The 20748-nt window shown below is 44.5% G+C and overlaps 1 protein-coding gene and 1 pseudogene across 3 annotated transcripts in view; both read right to left on the bottom strand.

Annotated features, from left to right (window-relative positions):
* Window positions 1-20748, bottom strand: part of TIAM1 (TIAM Rac1 associated GEF 1) — a 362433-nt gene that overhangs the window by 234554 nt on the left and 107131 nt on the right. The gene's annotated exons all lie outside the window — the stretch shown is intronic.
* On the bottom strand, window positions 10527-10924 carry LOC109446605 (ribosomal protein eL22-like 1 pseudogene; annotated as a pseudogene).

The following is a 20748-nucleotide window of genomic DNA, read 5'->3' as shown; positions in this document are numbered from 1 at the left end:
GTCTTGGCTATAAAACTTAAATCTCTGCACGATGAGTTGGGTTGTTTTTTTTTAAGCCAAAGTTAAGAACTCAAAAAGTAAACAAGTGTGTACAGAAAGATAAATTCAAATGCATTTAATTTCATTCAAAGGCATGAGTTAAAAACTTTTTTCATTAAATATTGATTGGTGATGTCATGTAGCCAATGACCCATTTTTAATTAGTGTTAGTAACGAACTCTTCACTGCCAACAAACACACTATAGCATTTCAGCACCTCTTCCTTATTCTCCTGCCTAGACCTGAAATTCCAACTAGGAGAAGTGGGAGGCCAAAAGAAATGGGCCCTATTTTCCTAATGCAACTTAGAGCCAAATATAAACAATGGTGAATTGTTTCTTGATGGGGATATGGTAGCCATGCCAATCATTGCCTCCCACCAACTCCACCTTCTTGAGAGCCTGCCAGGACGAGTCTGGGACCACTCTAAGTACGCATGACCCTTCATCCCAGTAGCAACTGCTTAGGCCAGAGTTCAGTACATGACTCAATATAGGCTATACAGAGTCACACTTAAAATTTTCGAACTGAGAGGCTGGTAAACCAAGACAGTTATCTAAAGGAAATATTGTGTGTTATTGGACGAAGCAACGTTATACCATGTCAAAGGCATTTGGCAAGCAGTAAATCTGGGAATCTGAGAAGCCAGAGTTAAATCAAGAACGTCAGTCTGCTAGTAGAGGCAAGAGAATAGCAGAAAATAGCAAAACTGACAGACGACATGGCCCCTAAAAAATATGAGAACGGCATCCCCTCCGGACTCCTCTGCTACCACCTGCACACGGCCGGCAACGATAGCCCTGGTACCCACTCCATTTTCTGCATCCATTCAGGAACACCATTTTTATATGAGTTTATCTGAGAACTTCTTTCCATTTCATTATAACCAAATGATCTGAAAGATACAGTATTTCTCCTCCTCTTTACTACCCTACTAGGAAGGGTGACTGAAAAAATTATTTTCCTGAGGTCTCAGAGACGGCAAGTTCCCACAACATCACTGACGATGTAAAGAGGTCAGAATCACAGGCCATTCCCAACATCCTTAAAATCCCAACCCCAAAGGCGACCGTGAGTCAGAAGAATTTTAAATAGTTATTCTAGGTGTTAACAGTTAAGTATAAAAGATGAATAACTTAAAAAAATTTTATACTACAGGAAAACAAAACCAAAAACTCTCCACTGCTTTTGGAACATGAAAATCTACCAAGCTCTCAGGCTGTTTGAATGCTGTTCCGAGAGAACTACAGAACAAGGCCAGCCTGCCTCGTGATAGCCTCAAATTAAACAATTATCGATCATGAATTAAACCGTATTGGTTTCAACCACATGTAACATACAAAAAGATTCCTGGTTAAGTACATGAAGAAGTGAAGTTAGAATAAGGAATAGCCTGGAAATTGCAGGAGGCAGCAGAATAGAGATCTCATATGCTCTAAGCATCTTGCTTGATACTAGGAGAGAGGAAGGAAAAGTCAAAAAAATGAATTAGCCCCTGCCCTCAAAGAATTCCTAGTCTAGCTGAGACGACAGGCACCCCCACAAATAGCTCAAATCCGGGGCAGATAGTGACAGGGGCTAATTGGAAGTCTCAGCAAAGTGTGATGGGATCGCAGAGGCAGGAACAATTAATCACAGGGAGCCAGGCAGACGACATTTCGCCCCAACTCCTACAGGGCTGTCATTTTAACAGAAAATCTGCTCTAACAGTTATCACGAAATTGTATCCATGGTCTTTCAATCCCATCAGTCCATACTTTTTATCTGATTAATCAAAATCTTTCCCTTTTCCAAGGATAACAACATCTGTTTACCATTCCCTCCGAGAGCTCCTAATATGACACAATGACCTTGAAGTATCCTTTATCTCTAGAAAATATGCTCCCTCTGAAAAGGCAACAAAGATAAAGAAAATATCCCCAAAGAGTTCAAGACCATAAATGAAAATAACCCAATCTTGGTTTCTACTCCATAACTCAGCTGCTGGAGTACACCTCCATTCAGCTGTTTGCTGTGCTAAAAAAAAAAAAAAAAAAAAAAAAAAAAAAAACTTAGGCAAACAGCATTAAACTAAAAAATCTTGTGTCTGTGAAATATTTATTACAGCCTTAGTCAGAGGTTCTCCTGCCCGTCAGGAAACACTGGTCAAATTACACACAATAAGTCCTAGTACAAGGGAAAAAAAAAGTACATGTAAAACCCGGTGAAACCCCAGTATGAGCTGTAATTTCGTTAATTGCGATACGCCAATTTCAATGTCCTAGTTTTGATAGTGCACTATATATAGTTAAGCAAGATGTCACTACTGGGTGATAGGAACACAGGGGCCTCTCTGTATTATTTTTCAACTTCTTGGGAGTCTATAATTATTTAGGTGGAAAAGAAAAGCCACTTATCAAATAGACAGCTAGCTGAGCAGGGCTTTGCCCAGATCTAGCAGTTAGTTCCCTTTTCTTCCTACAGTCTAACACTTTGATATTAAACCTCAAAACTTCCAGACGCAATTCTGCCAACACATCACCCCAGTCCTGGGAGGGACGGCTCACAAGGGTCATTTCCACCAGCACGCACACTCTCTTCAAGGAGTCCAAGAAAGTTCATTTCTTCAACCTAATCCCACCAGGGGCCAGTTCCCTACTGAACCCCTGGCTTGGCTCTACCACTAATACTCCCCCCCCCCCGTGCCCACTCCCCCCAACACACACATCACACAGATGAGAGACATTTAAAGACCACACTGAGAAAAAACAAAAGCCAGCAGAATCTCTCCCCCGCAAAACTCATCTCCGTCTTCCCAAAACCTTAACTGGAATGAACCTCAAGCAATTTGGCCATAAAAGTCTAAAGAACTGGGCTGCTATAGAATTCAAAACACAAGAGGTCCTCAAGAGACTGCCATCCTAAACACCTCTCAAAGGCACACACCACGCAAGCCTCCTTGGAGAGCACCACCTTAGCAGCTAATCCTGCAGCTCATTTCCTACCCACCCCCACTCTACCCCAAAGTGTCTGCTCACCCAAATTGAATTCCATAGCTTAAGAGTTACAATCTCTAAAGAAAATGTTATCGCCCCTGATGTTGGCATTCTTGAGCAGTATCCAAGACAAAATCCAGGCATCTATAATCCATTAAACTTCTGAGAACTTTTGTGCTGGGCCTATCGGGCAATGGTCAAGAACAAAGAGCGTGATGCTAGAGGGATCAAATTCCTCCAGCTTTCCTCTGGACGTATATCCTACCGTTTACTACCCAAATAACCTGGGGCGAGTTACTTACATTTTCAGTGGCAGTTTCCATTTCTAAAATGGAGACGATAACAGAAGTGAGGATCCTGCCACACAAGATTCTCACGAGGATTTTTTTTTTTTTTTTAAGATTTTTATTGGGGAAGGGGAACAGGACTTAATTGGGGAACAGTGTGTACTTCCGGGACTTTTCCAAGTCAAGTTGTTGTCCTTTCAATCTTAGTTGTGGAGGGCGCAGCTCAACTCCAGGTCCAGTTGCCATTGCTAGTTGCAGGGGGCGGAGCCCACCATCCCTTGCGGGAGTCGAGGACTCCAACGGCAACCTTGTGGTTGAAAACCTGCGCTCCAACCAACTGAGCCATCTGGCCACCCAGGAGCTGAGGGGTAGCTCACTGACTTCATTCTAGTTGCAGAGGGCATAGCTCGCTGGCCCATGCGGGAATTGAACTGACAGCCCCGTTGCCCAGGGCTCGTGCTCTAACCAACTGAGCCACCCGTCTGCCCCTTGCATGAGGATTTAAATAAGTTAATACATCTCAAGAGTTCAGAATACCGCCTGCCATGTAGGGAGCACCTTTAAAGTGTTGTCTGTTATTATTATAATTACAATGAACTTGTCTATTATTAATATTAATGCAACAAACTACTATTAGTATTATTATTATTAATTAGGTAGACTTTTATTGAGCACCTAGATCCCAAACTTTATGAATCCAAGATAAAAGAAGGAGCCACTGTTATTCTGGAAGAATCTACATATTACCAAATATGGGGACAGAGAAGAATCAGACCATGCAGGTGGTCCCCGGCCCAAACATTTTTTTTAGCTTTTAAGCTGAGTGTTGTATGAAGAACCTGTGAGTCACAGATGGCGAAGCCCTGAGATTGAGAAACCTAAAGGCTTAGACAAAACCCCAACTGGGCAGACATGTGAAATTCACAGTGGTATGTCTCGCATGCCCCTCCCTCGTTCACCTTTCACCTTAAAAATCAACAAATTTCCAAAAACACCGCACAGCCTCTCACAAAGCCTGCTCTGTCAAACAAGTTTTTCAAGTTCTACAGACAATTCTATCAAAACGCCAGCCACCCCAGTAACACCGAAACTACTGGCCGCACCGTTCTTTTCCCTACTGGTCCCTCTCCTGCAGAGGACACGTTCACTGTCCCACCACCGCTGACATCCCTGGGATTGAGAGGGGAATTCCCAGTAATGGAAGGCCTTATGGGGAGGCAGTGTTACAATGCGGACAGACGGGGTTTGCACAAAACAACTCTGAGAAGAGGGATGGATCCTTGTGGTTTCTGAAATGTTGCCAGTCGCACAAAGGAAACCTGATGCATGATTTTCAAGCCGGTTTTATAAAAATGATTCCAAATCCCTAAGTGCAATGAAGCCAAAATTGTAAATATTATTAACATCCCTGGAGTTGTGTAATATTATTTATTATGATTCCTCTTGGCACTCCGAAAGTCTCTTATCCTGGGCTCACAGAGCACTTGATTAAGTTACACACCATCAGTGGGGTTCACAGATGATGCAACCCAAACATGGAGAAGTCCGAGAGCCTTGGCCCAAACCCCACAACTTGTAAGTGTAGCTCTGAAGGACCCAGCAGAGTTATTCAGTCCCAAGCCCTATTGCTACCACTGGTGCTGAGCAGGGCCAAATGGATGATACCCTGGGGAAAACGGGGCGAGTCCATGGCTGGAGATGGAATAGGCTCCAATTCCAAGGTCAAGGTTTTGAATACTCTCTTTACAAATGAGTCACTTACACTCAAATTAATCCTTAAAAGGACTTCATGAATAATTGACCCCACTAATGTGAACAGAGATGTAATTAAGAGTTCTTCCGAAATTTGCACCTTGCATTTTTGACATATCTCCCCCTTCCAGAAAGAAAATCCTAACTTAGGGCCTAGACATCAGCCCTGCTAAAAACCCAGAGTTTATTTCCAGATCATACCAGATCATTCTGGATAGTTTGGAAGCCCATAGTCATTCTGTTTATGTGTCTGTCTATCATTCTGTTGTTTACATTTTAGTTATTTTTAAATTTGTGGCCAAAATATTGTATCAAGTATCTGTTGCAATCAGAAATAAATGAGAATTTGTCAACTGAAAACTTAGGTCCACTGACAACAAATGGTCATCTTGCTATTGAGAGGACACCCAAATAATGAAAGAAGGGAGATGCTCAGGCACTTGAATTATCTTCTTTTATAAATAAAAGGTCAAATGAGGGATTCTCTTTACTGAGTCAGCTAAAAGGATTCAAAATTACAAAGAGCCAAAACTCTGTTCTGAAGAACTCTTCCTGTTTACAGTCAATAAATTGCAGAGGAATTAGATTTTAATGAGAATGTCTACTATCATGCTATTGCTCAATAGCATTTTGGCTAAATGACCTTACCCCTTTTTAGAACTTGGAAATTCTGACACAGCAATCAACCCGATGGGGACCAAATTACTGCTGTTGATATACAATCAGCTTCATTTTCCACCTTATAATCACTCCTTAGTTTAGTTTCATTTTGCAGACACTAATGAATGGGTTCACTGTTTATCTCTTTCCCACCAGGCCAGTGGTTCTCCAAGTGTGGTCCCCAGAACTGCAGTGTTAGCGTCACCTGTGAACGTGTTCAAAGTGCAAATTCTCAATCTAAACTGGAGACCTACTGAGTCAGAAACCCTGGGGTGGGATGATCTTCAGTTTAGCAAAGCATCCAGGTGATTCTGACGCATGCTAAAGTTTGAGTACCACTGCTCTGGGCCAGAGAAATGCCATCATCTGTGTCACTCAAATGTCCCCTGGCTTCGTCAGGGTGGTGGTCCTAAAGATGTCTCAAATATGTTGCTCCTCCCACTTACCCATGTTCATCATCCCCGTCCCAAAAGGCAGAGACTCAGACTTTCTCCTGTCTTGGGTCTCTCTGGAAATCTCAAAATAGGGTTGTCTCTTACAGGTTGTCCACTCTGCCCCGGCTACTGCTCCCACATCTCTCCAGGTTGATGGAGGCGCCACAGTCCACTGTCACTCTGCACTGACTTACTACTCGGATGCTGAGCACATGAGTCCTTCACTCACCTCCACCCACGGGCCACCGCCACACCCCTCCCTGAGCCTCACTGCCCTCCCGTCTGCAATCACACCCCTGCCCCTCTCCCACTCTCCCTCTCTCATGAGGCATGGCTGCTGTCTCCGGGCCGTAGGACACATCTGTCCCCCACCGGGCCTCCCTCTTGGTGGTGAAGCTCACCAAACTAAAAGCTATAAGCCTGGTCCCAGGAGCAACGAGGGTTAGGTGAGGGGTTGAAGAGTTAAGGAGCCTTTTTTTTTAAAGCAGGGTTTACAAAGACTGGTGCTTCCTTTGAGAAAGAAAAGGAGATCCAAGTTTTCTCCAGCACTAACAAGACAGCCACAGAAATTACAGGAAAATCCTGCCCTGAGAACTGAGTGAAGCAGAGCCATCAGGGTTGGTAAAAGGCAGCACAGAGGGCATAGGAGTGAATGTGTGTCAGAGAGAGAGAGAGAGAGAGAGAGAGAGAGAGAGAGAGAGAGAGAGAGAGAGAGAGAGAGAGAGAGAGAAGTCAGAGTGAGTTCTCCATGTCACTGGTAGGCAGATAAGTTGCCTGATGGTGCCGTGTCTGATGGCAACTAAAATAAGGTACATGAAAGCTGTAGTATAAAACATTAAGGACATCTCATCATTGGAAGATGTTACAAAGATCCCCTGAAAAATTTTAAATTATGGTCAAAAACAAAACCCAGGGGGCCCTCCATGTGAGTATGCCCTGACCCTAAGTGTGGGCCGCTGTGCAGTCTGGGGCATATTTAGAACCTTTCCCCATGCCCTCACAATACCAGTAGGGCTCCCAATCATAAAAGCCACCCACCCCATAATTCCAATTGTCCTCAAGAGGGAAACAGCACCCCACTGAAAATAAACTTCTGAAATAATCCACGAGCTAAGAAGAGAATTAAAAGGAGGAGCCATGGGTTGAATTTACAAAGCAGCAAATACCAAAACTTAGAGATTTTAAATAAAGGGAATTCCTAGATTTCACTGTCTAGATAAAGGTGAACAAAGAGCAAAGATAAGCAAATTTTCTGTGAGAAGCCAGAAAGGAAATATTTCAAGCTTTGGGACCCATTTATTCTGTCAACTGTGCCATTTAAATTGAGAAAGCAACCACCGAAATAAATGGATGGCCAGGGCTGAGTTCCAATAAACTTTATTTACAAAAAACAGGTGACAGGCCAGATTTGGCCTGTGGCCTTGGGGTTTGCCATCCCTCAAGTCTAAGTATGTAGTTAAGGCGGGATTGGGCAACACTGGAAATTATGTTTCCTCTGCTCTTTTCAAGAAACAAGATGGTAATCAGTATAACTGTATTCTTTCCTCAGATACTTCTGTGTCTGGATTGGAAGGTCTCTACCATAGGCTAATACGTATCTTCCTTACATTTACCATTGTGAACACCATTCTCCCCCCACCACCACCACCACCACGTTCGGTCTTTGTATCCCTGAGAAAGGGACATTACAAAATGGATTATCATCCTGCTCCTTCAATACAAAAGCAGATAAAATGTACAGTCTCGAGCTACGCAGTCCTTTCCTTGCATGCGTGCTTCTACTTGATACCAGGTCAGGATCTCCGTTTTGAGGAAGGCCCAGGCGAAGGACATGCAAACAGACTAACCAGGCGCCATCTCCCCCGATAGGGCTGCTGCCTCTGAATAAGACGGAGATTCAATCCCAAAGTCCTGTATGACTCAGCCAGCCCCCCCGCAGCACCAGCTGGGGTTACGTCACCTGCATAAGTTCAACATCTGGAAATCCACAGAATGACCCTGGTGGATGGGAGCAGTGCTCGGGGAGCATTTTTCCAAGTTCATGGGGACTGCAAACACGACACTGGGCAGATGGCAAAGACCTCATACAAGAGTTATGGTTTGGCTCCTCCACCCAGCGCTTCATCCCCACCTCAGTGGATCTCTCCAGAGCAAAGCTCGCAGGAGCCCACGGATTTGGCCACTCTGAAAGCACATGAGAGAAAGTTCCAGAGCTGCAGAGAAAAAACTTTGACAAGCCTCAGAAACGGTCAGAATTCATTTTCTTTGTAACAGTAGAACACACGATCTAAGGGTCCCAATATAAAAGTTCCCTTTCCTCATATGGATTTCCTTAACAGAGAGAGGAGCAGTTCAGCATCCATAAGAAAAGCCTGGGTCTACAGCATATGTACACATGTCTAGTTCACATGGTTTTCATCAAACTTAAAAGAGAAGCTGTCCTTTTTCTTCTCACATCTAACAGTGAAGAATCCCAAAGGACATGAAAAGCTCTCAGAATGAATCAACCACAGACGGGAAACACTCACTAACAGGGCCAATTGCCTTGGATGAAGGTGGGGGAAAAGGCTCTTCCTATGTGTCTGGTACCAGGCGATTAAAGCCTCCCAGGTCAGCCAAGGACCCTGCACCACCTCCTCCTTATCACACATCCAACTTGATGACTTCCAGACTAGGATGTAAAAGAGTCTCTGTTAGGAAGTGATAGCAACCAGAACAATATGAGCCTCTGAAGGACAGGTGTGTGCGCAGTTGGACCTGGACCATACGAAAGAGAAATTCTCTCTTCTCTTGCCACCAGTGCAGATGGATGGGATCCGACGATCATTTCCTCAGCAGGCAAAAACCCAGGGAAGAGGAACTGGGAAAGGTCACGTCCAAACGAATCTATCAACCAAAGGAAGAGAGTCCCAGAATGTGCAGGCAGACAGACACACGCCACCCACAAGAGAAGGAGAAGGCCACCACTGATTTGAAATAGCCAACTGCTCCGAGGAGCCTTCCTACAAATGGCTCCCGAGAAAGCTGTGTGGTCAGGTGGTCAGCTGGGTCCGTGAAGGTAGGAAGCTACTAGAAAAGGTGTACCCGAGAGACGGAGAATGTTTTGTGTGACTCTTCCAACAACGAGTGTCTCCTTTCACTTGATGTAAAACAAATGGGGAAAACTCAGTTTTAGAGAGTCTTCTACCCTTCGGACCCCAAAGAGAGAGAATCCCATTCCACATGAGACGCATCTATAAAGTGCTTAGCACAAGGCTGGGAATTTTTAGTAAAAGGAACTAGAATTTATGACAATGTGATTATCTTATTAACACCCCTAGTAATAATACTCAAGGCTGTCACTGAAGCGTGTGTTCCATCCACAGATGAAAACTCAGCTACAATCTAAGCAAACCCATTGAGTTAGTTAACAAATTGCTTTCTAGAAACCAGAGCTATTTAAAATATTCTCTCAAAGTCCAGGAAGCCATGTGTAAAAACTTGAAGTATGTGTCACTTCTTCCCCTCCCATTTCTAATCCAGGAATCAGGGACGAGAGTGATCAATTACTGATTCTAGAGACCAGTTTTTGCAACAAAAATGGCACACATTGCCTTCTCCCAGGTTGCTTTTCTGGATTACCCTCTCCTTTACTCCTCCATCACATGGTGAGATGAAAGGGTTGCTATTGCCTCTCCTGGTTTTAACATCCTCCCTTTTCTTCATGCTGCTTTCCTTCCAAGGTCCCTGGGACTCCATTTTGCTAACTAGGGAAGGGAATCTGATCTTTTGAGCTCCTGAGTGATTTGAGAGAAAATTGGCCTCTTATTTATCTGTCACCATGACCCAACAGAATGCCTTCTTCACACTCTCTTCCTTTGGCTGTCTCTCAGGCCCCAACCAGGTCAAGTTCACCACCAACCAAGTTATGGAAACAAGCTCCTAACAGGACTCCCTCCCTGCCATCTAGACCACCAACCAGCCGGCCTTCCCCATGTTACCCAAGGATTCCTCTCAAGGATCGTGGATATCATTCTCCCATACTGAAAGACTTTCAGTGGTTTTTCATTTTCTGCTGGTGAAATTCAAGCTCCTCAGTGTTGCCTTTAAAAAGGTCTCCCCAGCCTGACTCCAGCTGAACTTTCCCTCTTCCGCCCACACAGACTCTTCCAAATCCTACACGCCAGCCCCACAGGACGATTCCTCCTCTGCGATGGACCCTGCTCTTCCACGCCCTGCCATCTCCCTCATGCTGCTCACCCAGCCTGCATGCCTTCCCCACCCCCATGGGTCCCAGCCCCCCACCCCCAATTATTTTTCTTCAATTTTTTTTATTCACTGATAAACTCAAAGTCCATTTCTAGATGTTCCTTTCTCTGGAATGCTTCATTTGTTTCATGAGTAAGCAAAGTCCTATAAAGGGTGGCTTCACCTAGTCCTCAGACTCAGATCCATCTTCGTCTTGACCAATCTGGAAGTAATGAAGTTCGTCGGTCTCCTCGTCAGATGCAACCACAGGAAGCCAACCACAAAGACTGTTCTCCTTAAGGTATTTCTTGGTAAGGTACTTCAAAAATCTTCTAGAGAACTATTTCTCAGAAACAACCGTGATTTTGTTCGTGAAGCATTCAATGTGAGCAACATTCCCCAGATTTCCAGTTTTTCCATGGACTTGAACTTTCTCCTGTAGAAACTGTGCAAAATTTCCAGAATCAAAAATTCCATCTTCTACTGGATGAGAAAGGTCCAACTCAAACATTCAGGTTGACTTCTTAGGTTTCTTGACTTTTGGTGTCATCTTTAAGGTAGGACATGTGACCAGAGAGCCCCACACCTCAATTCTTGTAAAACGTCTACTTACGCTGCAGGATCTGCTTCAAGTGCTAGGTACCCCGCAAAGCGATCTTTACTCCTCCCTGCACAAAGTGATCACCCTGCTCAGGGCTTTTACCCCACTTTGCTTATAGATGCTCCTTGATTTATGATGGGACTACATTCCAGTAAACCCATCATAAGTTGATCATATCCTAAGTTGAAAATGCATTTAATACCCTGAACATCATAGCTTAGCCTCGCCTCCCTTAAACATGCTCAGAACACTTACCGCTGGGCAAAATCATCTAACATAGTGAAGACACTGTAAAGTATTGGTTATTGACCCTGGTGATCACGTGGCTGACTGGGAGCTGCGGCTCGCTGCCGCTGCCCAACATCCCGACATATCCTGCCACATATCGTTAGCCCAGGAAAAGATCACATTTCAAAGATCAGCGTAGGTTTCTACTGAGTTCGTATGACTTTCACTCCATCATAAAGTGGAAAACTCCTAGGCTGAACCATCGTTAAGTCAGGGACTGTCTGTATCAAGGCTTATGTGTTAAGTATTGATGACCATGTCTACCTACCCCAGCAAATTATAAGTTCCCTGAAGACAGTAATCAACCCCAGTAAACCCAACAACAACTCCACTGTTTCACACACTGTGAATCAATCAATGGATATGTACCGAAATCGGAAATGAGGAAATACAATTAAAACACTGGGAAAGAGTAGGGAGTCCAAACTGACCTTCCTCCCCACCTGAGAACCTGATCAGACCCAACTGTAAACAGATGCTTGTGGCACAGTAAGAACTTCCATTCTACCAACCTACCTGTTTCTCATTCTACCTGAAACTTAAGCCCCTGAATCCAGGAGTATTAACCTACTGTTGGTTTATGAGATCTAAATATGTCCCATAAAGCCAAGATAAACTTAGGAATTTATTTAATACACATGCCTCACCACAACCCATTAGTAACTAGAGTTGAAGTCTACAACACATGTAACAGCCTGAGAAGGCCTGACGGCTGGCATACAAGGATCTTCAATGCTACAGTGGTATCTCGGTTTTCGAACATAATCTGTTCTGGAAGACCGTTCGAGTTCTGAAACGTTCGAAAACAGCCGACAGCTAGGCCTCAGGATCTTGCACTCAGTGGAAGCCGCGTGACATGTTCGACTTCCGAGGTGTGTTCGAAAAGAAGCATTTACTTCCAGGTTTACAGCGTACATAAACCAAAATGTTCGTCAACGGAGACGTTCGAAAACCGAGGTACCACTGTATTACAATTTGGGGGACCATTTTGGGACACCGTGTAGTGGCCTCTAAAGTGAGTCACATTACCATTTCATCTGACCCAAGCAAAGATCCTGGTCTGCAGCTGAATCACCACAGTCACAGGAAGAAAGGCACGGTCTTTAATAGGAATTTCGTCATAATATGCAAGAAGAAAGCTCCTGCCACCAAGCAGAGAACAGATGCAAACATTCCAGGACACCTGCACACAATTCACACCTCCAGTCCCTGTGCACAGGCCAGACGCTCAAGGCCACGTTTTACCTACAGAGTCAGGGATGTGGTGGACACATTCCTGGTGGTTTTCAACAGGATGACCGAGGACAGTCTCACTGAAGAAGGAAGACGATAGAACCCACACCTGAAGGAGCGGATGGAGCACCTGGGGCAGAGTGCTCCCGGTAGAGGGAAGAGCCAGGATGGGGGCTCGCCTAGTATGTCTGAGCAACAGCCAGTGTAGAGCAAGCAAGGCGAGAACAGTGGAAGGGAGAGGGCAGCTCCTGTCGGCCCCAGAAACCACTGTAAGCACTTTGGTTTTTATGCTGTAGGTTGAAAAGCACAGGGAGGTTTCGGGCAAAGTGTCACTGTCTGACCTAAAAGGTGACCTACAGTTACTGCTTTGAGACAGTACAATAGGAGGGCAAGACAAAAGCAGAGGGAACAATTCAGAGGTTGGTGCAATAACACGGGGAGAAGGCTCTGTGGCGTCTACACTAGGACTAAACAGCTGCCATCTTGATTGAGGGTTTTCTAACCAGCTACCACCATGGATTTAAGAATACCCAGGGGTGTCCTCCTCTCCCACCCCAGTGGCTCCAGGCAGAGGCCCAGCGGCAGGCTCTGATGACAGACAGCACACGACTGAGATGAGAGGAGAGGCCTTTGCAGCTTTTCAGGCCAACTCCACAGAAGCTATTATCAGAAAGTAAAGCAATAAGCTTTTTCCAGCTTTAAACACGGGGAGTTAGAGAGGTCATCCCAAATGAAAAGGAAACCGAGAAACAACCTTCTTTTGGGAGCGCCCCTGGAAACACAAAAGAAAACACACACCACCAGAGAAGAAAGGCAGCCTGCTAAATATTTTCCAACAGCTCAGGACTCCACAGAGCACTCAGTCTCAAAGAGTAGCCCTTCAGAGCTAGCTGGGTGGCGAGGCCTCTTAGAACTGGCCATTCTTTTTACTGCAGCTGAAAGAAAGAAAGGGCGGTCAAGGTTACACACTCAGGTGGCTTTGAAGCCCAGCTGTGTCCCAGGCCTCCCAGGCCCCACTGAGAGGTCTGTGTGGGTAATCACGGACTGAAGATTTGAGTAAACTGCTCCTCTGAGCTCCTCCCATGGTCTCCCCCAGATATGGCCGGGAACAGCTGCGCTGGCCAGCACCCTGGGCAGGAGTCTCCACTCTGGAGCCAGCTCAACCCCTGCCACATCTGCGGCCTTGGGCAAGTCATCAATGCCGCCAGCCTCCTCCTTCCTCCTCTGTACAATGGGGATTAAATATCATGGATAACAGTACCCAGTACAAGGACGGCACTCGATAATGGGGAGTTTTTCTTGGGTTCATTATTGTTCTTTCACTTAACCTGTCTGTGAATGCATGAGAAATTTATTCATTAAAGCAAAGTTAATGAAAAAAATTCACTATTACCAATAAGCAAAAGATGCATCATCATTAACCAACAGAGTGATAAAAACGGGATGGTGACACATTGTATACTGATGTGTCTTTTTTTTTAAAACATTTTTTATTGGGGAAGGGGAATGGGACTTTATTGGGGAATAGTGTGTACTTCCAGGCCTTTTTTCCAAGTCAAGTTGTTGTCCTTTCAGTCTTAGTTGTGGAGGGCCAGTTCAGCTCCAGGTCCAGTTGCCGTTGCTAGTTGCCTGAGCCACCGGGCCAGCCCCTGATGTGCCATTTTAAACATATATTCCAGTATCCCATATGCAAGTCAACTAATTACCCTAAAGCTTCTAAAGATATATCCAACATAGGTACTCATTAAGCATGCAAGATTGTCCAAAAGGAAGCACCAATTTAGAGCTGAACTCTACAACTGAAATGACCACCTGACTTGTTGTTTTGTTGTTACTGAATAAGCATTACCTGGCCAGAGTATCAGAATACAGATTCCCACACCCCTCACCCAGACCCTGAAGCAATATGGTGTTTTTTCACAAGTATCCTCAATTCTAATGAAGCTGGCTTACTGATCCCATTTAAAAGGACTCTGCTGGGAATTCAACCCACACACAGAACAGAAACATCCTTTCTGGAGATGCCCATCTACCTACCTCTCTAGCCTGGTCTCCCTCACTTCCCCCTTCAGGATCCTCAGAGCACATGACCTCCTCATGCCCGAGCTCACACCACCCATGACTGCAGCCAGGAATGTTCTGTACCTCCACCTCCACCCTACCTGGCGATTCCTGTACTCATTAGTCCAGACCTTATCGCCTCAAGGAAATCTTCCTGACCACTCACTCATTCATTCGCCATCTCTTGAAAGCCTACTAAGAAGCAATGTTCTCGGCACTGGGGATGTGAGATGAGGTCCACAGAATTGATATTCTTGTAGGTAAAGACACAATTAATACACAACACGGAGTCCAGAGTCCAGACTGCTGGCCCTTGAGTCCTGGGATAAGCTGCTCAACCCGTTATGGAGCTGTTGTCGGGATTCAGTGAGAGGCTGTCGGGATGCACGTAAGAATGAAATAATAGATTATCACTACTAAACAGGAAATATCATTTGAGACCATAACGGGTACTATAATAAGTAGGGTACCATGATAGAGTAACTTGGTGGTGGAGGATTATTTAGGGTAGACCTTGAAGGAGCTGGATCCTGAGGCTTGGCCAGTCTCAGGGACCCAACACTGCCGCTTCAGTTCCCAGATGACAAAATCCCAGGTGTCAGAGAACCATTCTCCAGCACTTATGCACACAGAGCGCCCCTTGGCCAGACCTTGGATATTCTCATCATAAGGATTCGAGCAACAGTCCTGCAGGCAGTTCCTAGAGCACGGGGTTGCCAGAGGGAGGCACGGCAAGAGACGAAGGACAAGGCAAATGCTCCTAGTGGCTGTGACCGACTGGGATCAGCCTCAGCTACATTCGATGCCATCCTTTGGGAATCTGCAGAAATCCTGAGGGACGCTGCAGGTGAACAAGCGTTCCATGGGCCCAGATACCAGCCAGGATGGGAACTTTAATTATCATCCCAATGCAACTTCTTTGAACCCACATGCTAGTGAAGCCGGCTGACATTTGAACTCTAAGTCTGCAACTTTGTGCTACATCCCTGGGTACAGTGTGAGCCACCTGAGGCTGGGAACACATCTATCTTTGAATGCACACAGACATGAGATAGGGGCACGCAATAAATGTGGATGAAGAAAGGGATAAAACTACAAACAGTCCTGGTACTGATGCATCAAAACATACAGACAGATTGCCTCGAAATGGTAAGACTGGACCTGGCAGGCCACAACATTTTTCATCATGTCATAGAATCCTACATGCCAAGGTGGGTGATATATGATGAAACAGGCCCTAGAGCTCTGATGGACTTGCCCACGGTCTCACATCTATTTATCAAGCACTATAGCATGACAATTACAACCCAGAAATGGCAGGCAGCTCATACCTTCCCTCTCCACTTCTAAGTCTGGGCCCAGGAAAACTTTATACCCTGGAGCAGCTCGTACCATTCAGCTCCTCCCTGCCTATCTCCTAACTTCTTGTGTTTCTATGTCCCAGTGACTCTAAAAGAAATAGCTGACCAGTTACTCCTTTAAAAATCCCTGATGCCTTCATCATTGACACTCCAGAGGAGACAGAGCCTTCCAGAAGATTCTAGTGCCCTCTAGAAGGGTCTCTATAGGATATGTCACCTCCACTGCCAGTCATGGTGAGTCCTAGTTAGGAGGGGAACACATTAGCTGCCTCAAATGGGGGTAAGGGTGCTCAGATTAAAGGTTGAAAATCTGAGGTCTACAGGATAAAGCTTCTAACCTTTGCTTGGAGATACTTCACAAACTAGAAGCGACCTGCCCTCCCGGCCTCCTTCCTAAGCTATTCCCCACACTGTGGCCACACCAGGCTCCTTGATGTCCCAACCCCATGACACACTGAGATCCTCACACTTTTGCTAGTAAACTCTACTAAGAAGTTCTGTTCCCCCATGCACATAGTGGCTTCCCAAAGAAATTTTACTCATCTTTCAAAATCTCAAAATCCAAGTGTCACCATCGCTCCCTAAAGATTCCCTTGAATGCTTCCGAGACAACTACCCATGCTCCAGCATCACTCTGGACCAGCACTCAGCACACACGGCAACCTGCCCCATGACAGGTTTGGTCATGACAGGGTGAGCTTCTCAAAGACACAGACTCTTTGGCACATCATCATTACCTAATAGAGCCACTTAATAAACACTGATTGAAGGGATGTCCAGGTATGAGATCTGCAGACAACACCGTCTTGAAGATGTGAACATTCAGGAAGAGCAGTCTCCTTTTTCCTTCCCCCGTTATACACTTTGAGAATACCCAAGGTTTCTCCCATCACTTTGTGATGAATATCAGTGTAACACTTCAACTTAAAGCCCATCTTCGCCACAAGACTAAGAGCTCTTTGCAGCCCGGGGCTGTGTCTGGTATTTACTGCTGCGTCTGCAGGCCCAACCCTATATCCGGCTCATGGCAGTATGAACAGTCATTTGGTGATAAATGAACCCCTCACGTGTGAGACCAGTTGCCACCCTAGAAGGTTGTACATGAACCTTGAAAAGATTATGGTGAGTGAAAGAAGCCAGTCACAAAAGACCACATATTTTATGATCCCATTTATATGAAATTTCCAGAATAGGAAAATCCACAGAGACAGTAAGTAGATGAGTGATTGTCTAAGACAGAGGAAGAGAGAAGATCTGGAGGGAAACGGGGGGTGACTGCTGATGGGTACAGGGTTTCTTTGGGCATGATAAAAATGTTCTGAAATTGACTGTGGTAATGACTGTACCTCCCTGGAATACTAAAACCCACTGGATTGTATGCTTTCAATGGGTGAATCGCATGGTATGTGAATTATATCTTAGTAAGACGTTTTTTAAAAATTGTACAAGTTCTGCTGTTAAGGATATTCAAAAATTAAATCTGCTCAAGAAAGCTAAATAGTATAATTAGAAGAAACCATGGAAATCTTTCAGAAAACACATGATTTTCTTTAAAAAAAAAAAAATAAATACAGGTTTGATTTTATTTAGTAGACTATAACCAGATCTTAAAAGAATGCGTTGAGAACATCAGGTCTGAGCTTCTTATTTTTAAAGTACTAGAAACTGAGATGCAGAAGTTCAATGACTTGTCTAAGGTCTCACAGGCAGTTGATAGAGACTCAATGACAACAGCATTATTCACACAAAATAGCCAAACGGGGGAAGCAGCCCGAGGGTCCATCGACAGATAAATGGATAAACAAAATATGGTCTATACACAAAATGGAATATTATTCAGCCATAAAAGGAGAGGAAATCCTGTCTCATGCTACCACATGGATGGTCCTTGGGGACATCAAGCTCTGTGAAAGAACCCAGACACAAAATGACAAATACTATATGATTCCACTTATACAGAGGAGTCAAATTCAGAGAACCAGAAAGTAGAATGGTGGTTCTCAGGGGTTGGGGGAGGGGAGCAATGGGGTGTTAGCATTTAATGGACAGTTTCAGTTTTGCAAGGTGAAGAGTTCCGCAGATTGGTTGTACAATAATGTGAATATACTTAACACCACTGAAATCTACACAGACAACTAGTTAAGAAGGTGAATTTTATGTTATGTGTATTTTACCACAATTAAAAACAACTTTAAAAAAAAAATCCAACTCACATCTCTTAAGTCCTGTCCTAGCCACACTCTACAGCATGACCCTCCCAGACCCAGAGGAATGCCTTGAAAACAGGAGAGCAGCCTCTGCTCGGTCAGACTTCACTAATGGAGAAATCAGACGGACTGAAGTCACTGCTTCCAAGGAATTTCAAGAATTTTAACAAATCTCCGCAGGTCTGATCAGCACACCGATCAATAAAATGGAGGCCACTCCACGGGTCTGAGTCTTCCCAGAACAAAGCCCTGCAGAAGGCAAGGGGGGGCTGCAAGAGCTAGCTGGCGATGGGTGCAGTACAGGTCAGGCTGCTTTCTCCAGGACAGCACTCCTCAGATATAAGTGAGCCTAGGAATCAACCAGGGGGCTGGTGGCAATGCAGATTCTGGCCTGAGAGTCTGCACTTCTCACCAACTCCCAGATGATGCTGGTGCCTTGTTGGTCCCAAGGACCACTCTTTGACACTTTGTGGCGCTAGGGTAGGAATGAACTCTATCCCACATTCCTTTCCCCAAATGAGACACTAACTTCCTGGGCTTGGGGCTCCATGAAATCATTGTATTTTCAGTAGGACTAAGCACCCAATCACAAGTCAAGAAATCTCAATTCTACTTGCTTGAGTTAGAAAACATACATAGTCAATTTTTATGGTTTATGAAAATGTAAGTTTGATTTATGTGCAAACTGGGTCAGAGGGTGGGCTGTTTAATTGTGGGAATGGGAGGAAGCAACTGTGGTTCATTCGTTAAAGGGAATATTAAATATGACTTATAACTTATATGTCAGTGGAATTTGGTCTAATATCTGATTCACAAACTCGTTCAAGTCCTTTGGTAAGCCATACTGACAAAAGCCACTACGCAGAGAGCCTAAATATTCTGTACATAGTCATAGACAACATGTATTTTTAACCTTGGTTTTCATGAAGCTTGGGTTTTCATGCCAGCTCCTAGTGACAATTAACTAGGAAGAAAAGTCGTCTGCACAGTAAGAAGAGTTTTGTGACGTGGGAGGATGCAATGAACAAGACAGATGTTACACAGGAAAAGACAAGCACCAAGGGAAATTAAAACAACAGATTATGTTTTTAGGATTGGAGGTCACCAATTAAAATTAAAAGTATCCTTTTAGGGAGAAAAAAACACACTTTTTAAAAAGAGAAAGTAAATAATCGGCCCCTTGCAATCAAAAACTATCCTAAAATATGCTATAGAAACTGAATGTGGCTACAAAGAACTTTGCAACTTTGCACCAAGTGAGCGTCTAACTTTCACTGCAGTTGCTAATACTCATTCCTATATCTGTGTCAACTAATTATCCCTCTAATTTTATTGCTATTAATGATTAGCAAGTCCCCAAAATAGGAAAGGGAGGTTTACCTATTACAACATCCATTAATTGATTCTCTCAAGGTTCAAAGCACATGCCTTCCACCAGCCTTAATTGTTGCAAAGTCGATGTAATTTTTTTTAATACTTTCACCTTTAAGGATGGAAATAAACAATTCAAATGGAAACCTGAAGATGCTAAAGAAGAGAGAATACAGTGCTCAGTACCAGCCACGGTGCAGAAAGATAAGACTTGTCATTGTCTGTTCTGCTGTTGTCACTGATACAACTTATTTGTGTAAATTGGCAACATGTAAAGACTCTTAAAAATGTACAGACTCTTTGACCCAATAGTTTCTCTTGTGAGGATCTAGTCTAAGGAAATAATCGAAACTTTAGAAAAAGCACCATATGGAAATAAAGACTTCCACTGCAGTGTTTCATAACAGTAGAATAAGAATGAGAGATAAGCACTGGATTTTTTTAAATCACGTCATCGTAGCTATGTGGGAACTACATTTCCCAGAATTCCCTCTCCTGGCTTTTATCCACTTAGGGTCTGCCATAAAGGAAGTTGGCCCAGGATATGAAAGCACAAGTGGAAAAGCAGGTGGGATGTCAGGGTGGTGAGCTTCCTATGGGGCTGCAACAGGGCCACAACCCTTCCAGTTCCTAAGCACGGCACATGTGTAGCTCCAAGAGTAAGAGCATGGCGTCTTCTACAAATCACCCCACATCATCAAGGTGGGAGATGATGAGAGATAGACATGGGCTCCAGTGTGTCCTGGCTCTCTTTGCTCCACCTGCGACTTTTCTTCCTGACTACATGCTCATTGAGAAGCAGAGACAACAGACTTCCCCAAATTCTAACAGCTCCTGCAAGTGCACAGGGTAAATTCCCATGATAAATCTCTCTTCCATATCCATCACTGTGATGGTTAATTTTATGTGTCAACATGACTAAGTGAAGGGATGCCCATACAGCTGCTAAAACAGTATTTCTGGGTGTGTCTGTGAGGGTGTTTCTAAAAGAGATTAGTATTTAAATCAGTAGACTGAGTAAAACAGATTCCCCCTGCCCAGTGTGGGTGGCCATCGTCCAATCACGGAGGGCCCGAATAGAACAAAAAGACAGAGGAAGGGCGAATTCTCTCTTGTTTAAGCTGGGATGTCCATCTTCTCCTGCCCTTGGATATCTAAGCTCCTGGTTCTCGGACCTTCGGACTCATACTGAATTATGCCATTGGGTTCCCTGGTTCTCCATCTTGCAGATACCAGGCAGGCCATGGGACAT

Source organism: Rhinolophus sinicus, chromosome 17 (assembly GCF_057876585.1).
Source record: "Rhinolophus sinicus isolate RSI-liver-muscle chromosome 17, RSI-T2T, whole genome shotgun sequence".
NCBI lineage: Eukaryota > Metazoa > Chordata > Mammalia > Chiroptera > Rhinolophidae > Rhinolophus > Rhinolophus sinicus.
This window is presented reverse-complemented; position numbering and strand designations above follow the sequence as displayed.